A 5,779-nucleotide genomic window follows, 5' to 3' on the forward strand; every position below is an offset into this window, starting at 1 on the left:
TATATATATATATATATATATATATATATATATATATATATATATATCATACGTATGTATGTTTATTACAAAAAGATAAAGTAAAGCAATTAATTAGAAATGAACAATAGAAATATTAATAAATATATAACTTAAAGCGAGATTAACTTATATAGGGTTTCCGATAATAATTTTCTAGCAATATTGGTATATCTAACTTTCTTATTCCTAATTTTGACAGAAGATAAGTCATTTCTCTATGGGGAAAGAAAAATTGATTACATTGACCTCAATACTCCACTGGTACTTATTCTATCGATCCCGAAATGATAAAAGGTAAATCCAGCCTCAGCGGGTTCTGAATCAGAACATAAATCCAGAAGAAAAGCCATTAAGCCTTAGTCTTGAGTGTTAATGATTCTGCCATCTTGACGTCTTTCTTGGCTTCAGATTTTCGCATATGGACAGCAATTTCAGGCGGAGAGCGATAGTCGATTTACATGGACCTCGATCAACATCGAACTTCACAACATTCAGCGTATGTTTCACTATGCGGTGGTTGAACTTGAAAATAGCGTAAACATGTGCCTCAAATCACAAACTGCTCTCTGAGAAAAGGACTGTAAAGGGCGTTCCGTGGCAAAAAACTTCCCTAGGAACTGGATGGTCACTATTTGAATATCCACGAATATAATTCTTCTAATTGGGTCTGATCTAGAACCTAAAAATATTAAAATCACATGATGAGAATTATATAGCTAAAATTGTCTTGAAGTTTTTAAATGTCGTCATACAGACGATAAAATCCATTAACCCACTGTATATAACTGGTACTTACTTTATTGAGCATAAAGTAATGGAAAGCAATGCTGTCACTGGCAGGAGTAGAAATTAGAACATAAATGGATGTAGCTAAATACCAGGAGTTTATATGTCCGGCAGAACACTACCAAAGCTTCTGTTTTAATTAATGATTGTTCCTGGTTAAAGCACAAAGGCGGACTTTTCGGAGTAGTAGAGTTACTCAATTAAATCGACCCTTCTACTTGACTGGTAATATAATTTATTGTTCCACACGGATGAGGCAAATTTGAACTCGGCGGGATTTGATTTCAGAACGTAAAGATTGTAATTAAATATCACAAGGCATGTGTTCAACACACCAATGATTTTACTCCTCAATTTTTCTAATTATGTGGTAATTAATTTGTTTCTCATTTAGGCACAAGAACAGCAATTTTCAGGGAAGGTGTCAGTCGATGCGATTGACCTCAAATTTGAGTGGTATTTTATAGAATTAAAAGCTGAGGGGTGAAGGACAAATTCTACTTTAGCAGGACTTGAACTCAGATCATAAAGAACCAAAGCATATGTCGGAACGCACTTTCCTGATGCTTTAACGATTCTACCAGATGGTCGCCTTAGAATGGTTTCTGATTTAGGTACAATTAAGTCGATATAATCATCTCAGCAGCTTGATACTTGATTGGTAAATAATTTAAATGATCGGGTAAAAGTCGCTTACATCAACCCGAATGCTCAACTGGTACTCATTTCATCAACTCCAAAAGGATGAAAAACAAAGTTTACCTCGGCGGAATGGGTAATTAAATATCACAAGACAATTTACCGCTTCTCAGTAACCTGAGCGCGAAATTTGGCTTTTATCATTCTGGCGTCGATAATTCAAAAATAGCCTCAATCCAGGACTGTTTATTTGTGGAACACTTAGATCGATGGTCGCGAACATCTGAAGCATCTGTTCCGGGATTTTGAGTAGAAAGCAATAGTGCTAAATTATATGGGCCATACTTTAACTTGGCTATCACCACAAACGTGAATCAATGGAGACTTTTATACATGAACAACCGTCAGTCTTCATCAGAAAACTACTACTACAATATATAAAACTTGCGTCTTTCACAGTGATAATAAAATAAGTGCCAGTTGAATACTGGGGTCGACCATCGTCCTCACCTCAAAATTGCTGGCCTTGTGTCAAAATTTGAAACCAATATTTTGTGATAAGTGACTTTCGTAAAGTTGAGTTGAATCACTTCAGTATTGGGTTTGCATCCAATTTATCGACTTTGAAAGGATGAAAATGAAAGCTAACTTGGGCTGGATTTGAAATTATAACAAAAAGTGAGAAGTTAGTTGTACCAAGACATTTGGTCTGAGGCTTTACATATTTTGAATGCAAATGCTTTATAATACTAGCAATTAAAGGCAAAGATTTTCGGAGAAAGTTTTGTAGTTTGGATATTTTAAATAAAAACATATCGATGATCAACTAATCAGCAAATTTCTACTTCATCAATATGAAACATACATAAAACCCTAATCCTATTTTATGAGCTTTAATTTTATATTCCCGCTTGCATCAAAGTTGTTTGATCTATAATATACGTATGGGGAGGAAGTATTATCCATTTAAGTCGGCTATAAGCTGGAAAAGATTACTTTTAGACACAAGTGGCTAATATAAATATTCAATATGCTTAATAAACTTCTGCTGAATTTGGCATTTAAGAATTCATTTTCTTCTCTGTCTTCAAAAGAATTTAACTCAACAAACTAGAGTCATAGTAAGGATTTACAGCGCAAGGGCATAAGGTTTGAGTCATACGCTGCCGAAAGGTTCGTAAACTGTTATATTCTCATATTGACAGCTCGTTTAGGGATATATCCTGCGGTGCAACTGTGCAGCATTTAAAATAATATAATATAAATTAAATTAGTCACACAACGCAATAAACTCTGACGTAACTGTGCATTCGATTGAAAAATGTCAGATATTTACTGCAACCTATTTTGTATACTGCTCGAAAGCTGAAAGGTAAATTTAAAATCTGTGTGATTGGAAAACGAGCGTAAAGATATGAAAACTACAGGGCGTTTGGCCAACAGAATCTGCTGACGATGCCATCACAGTGTAAGAGCTTCTCACGCTTACATAAAAATGCATGCTCTACACATTATTTAATTTCAAATAGCCCTTACAAATATACACGAAGTACAATAGATATTATCGATTGTAGAAGATTTTGTGTCTTTAGTCAAGAGAGAAGGCAATAGATACGACCCTATAAAGGGTCCTCAAGACAGGCGATGGAGGTATGATAAGCATCCGGAAATCTGGTTCAAATGCTTGCAACTCACACGGTCCTCGTAGTTACGAAGAGATATGTCAAGACTTAATTAACAGTGCCAAAAAAAAAAAAAATCCATCTTTCATTCCGCCAAAATAATAACTGTACATGGAGACAATATGAATAACGAGAGTGATTTCATGAAACTTTGAAAATGACCTACTCACTATATTTTCGATTCTAGCCATATTAGAATACAACTATAGACAAGATGGAACATCAGGATACGTCCATAGCAAAATCCCGTGGTACTGCCGAATTCAAACAAACCGGAAATAATAGGAATACAAACCTGAAATAAATAAATAAATAAATAAATCATAATATCAAAATATTTTCAGACATTATTAGATATAAAGAGAGAAATACAATGTACAATATGCCCTACCACTGAATACATACATTGCGTTCTTGATTTATATACACTAATATAAATGTATATGATACTGAAAATACGATACACAAATATCTGTCTGTCTGTCTGTCTGTCTGTCTGTCTGTATGTATGTATGTATGTATGTATGTATGTCATTATTTAGTTTATTTCTAGATTTCTTGCCAATAGAGAAAGAACCGCTTTCTAACCTAGATCCAAGGTTCCTTCATTGGAATTTCAACATCAACAACAGGGTATTTCTGTATGTATGTATGTATGTATGTATGTATGTATGTATGTGCAGATTTGTATGTTTTATGTATGTATTCTCATGCACATAGTCACATATCTAGATATGCTCTATATATTTGAATGATAAACTTCTGGAAAGTTTTAGATTTTACAGTTCCAGTGATGGGTTGGATCTGTAGTCTTCGAATTAGCTTTCTCCTTTATGGTTTTGAGAAGTCTTATTTCTCAATATTGGTATTTAGGCAGTGTGTTACATATCCCAGGTCCCCAATAATTACGGGTATAAACCTGAACTTGTAATCTGGATAAAGTTACTGCAGATTTCTCTTTTTCACTGATCTTCAGGTTTAAGTTCACATCAACTGGGCAGCTAATTTCCACAGCTGTGCACACCTTCTCTTCTCTATGTATGTATGTATGTATGTATGTATGTATGTATGTATGTATGTATGTATGCATGTACTGATAGTTGAAATGGAAGAAATTAAAATTTAAAGCACTTATTTTTACAATGTTACATATTACAATATTACAAGGACTTTCATGTATTGTAGAGGTGCCATTTTTTAAAATATAAGCAATACAGTTTATTATTAGCAATCTTCATGTAAATGCTCATGTAGTAATTGCATTAGCAAAGAGCTAATGCGCTTCACACTTCTTTTAAGCAGCTTGAAGAAGGTAGCAACTCCGTTGACATTGATCACGTGTATTCACAGAAATATTTTAACCAGCCAGAAGCATTTCAGATAAATAATATTACTACAGTTTTCAAGCAAAATTAAATTTAAATCAATATTCTTCTTACTCTTGTTGTGGTTCTTTTAAATTTTAATGAACAGAATATTTATCAATTTCCGGGCTCTATTTTGATTGAAGCATTGAAGTATTGATGTATTGTAGGGTCTCCAACGTTTCAGACCAAACAGTATTGTTATATAATCAAACAGAACTATTTGTATGCAATCCCTGCTTTGCTGTTAGGGAATTGGTAGCTATTGCCACCATCGAAGAGTGGCAGACAATGAACTGAGAAATAAAACGACAGACTGAAGTCAAAAGGAGACAATCGAAGACGAAAAACATTTCAAGAGCATTTTTTCCCAGACTTATTAGGAAAAAAGTTTCCACATCGACAGAACTAGGAAATTTAAGACAAATCCTTTAAGACAAATCTGAAAATGTACATATTGAAAAGTCTCTATTCAATAATCGAAACAAAATCACGAGATGTGGAAAAGAAGATACACCAAAATCAGAGTGAGAGAGGCGCGTCAAAAAGCGCTAACAGAGTTGAAAATTTAGAAGGTAAAATTAGATCGAGAGGTACGTTTTGAGAACGATAGAAAAGTATGTTTTTGAAAATATCAGTCGTTATATTTATACATGTTATATGTAAGAGTAGATGTGTACCTGACGCCACAGTTAGTGAGATTCAGCTGTGTGTTAACCTGTAATCATGTATGTTGGGTGTACTACACGTAAATACAAAGCAAGCAAAAAAAAAAACAGGGAAGATAATAAATTAAAAAAATAAAAACAGAAAGTAGAAAGTCGAGTGCAAAGCATGAATTTTTAAGTGTAATAACGGTTCCACTAAATAAAGTTTCTGTATCTTATAATCATATACTACTACTACTACTACTACTACTACTACTACTACTACTACTACTACTACTACTACTACTACTACTGCTGCTGCTGCTGCTGCCGCTGCTGTCACTACTAATCCTACTGCTGTTGCTGCTGCTGCTGTTACTCCACTACTAGTGCAGTAGTAGAGTGGGTATTATGTTAGATATACAAAAATGAAAATGCAAAGGTGTGAGACTTTCGAATGTACTGTACAGTGGGTGAAACGCGTGTGTGTATATGTGTGCGTGTAGTGCATATATATATACACACACATATATATATATATATATATATGTATGTATGTATATGCCTATATACATGCATATGTAGATGCCTATATGTATATATATATATATTAAAAATATACATATATATATATATATAT

At 33.7% G+C, this 5,779-nt stretch overlaps 1 protein-coding gene across 10 annotated transcripts in view; it reads right to left on the reverse strand.

Annotated features, from left to right (window-relative positions):
* LOC106869641 (gonadotropin-releasing hormone II receptor) overlaps window positions 1-5,779 on the reverse strand; it is a 575,980-nt gene that overhangs the window by 404,306 nt on the left and 165,895 nt on the right. For 6 of the 10 annotated variants that reach the window (XR_001409422.2, XM_014915458.2, XM_014915457.2 and 3 more), the window contains exon 2: window positions 3,299-3,423. The exons of 2 other annotated variants lie outside the window; for them this stretch is intronic. The gene's annotated coding sequence lies outside the window, so the exon portion shown is untranslated. Of the gene's footprint in view, window positions 1-3,294; window positions 3,424-5,779 lie in introns of all 10 variants that reach the window. 2 more of the 10 variants (XM_052971647.1, XM_052971644.1) reach the window with 1 other exon arrangement.

This window comes from Octopus bimaculoides, chromosome 11, assembly GCF_001194135.2.
Source record: "Octopus bimaculoides isolate UCB-OBI-ISO-001 chromosome 11, ASM119413v2, whole genome shotgun sequence".
NCBI classification, from domain to species: Eukaryota; Metazoa; Mollusca; class Cephalopoda; order Octopoda; family Octopodidae; genus Octopus; species Octopus bimaculoides.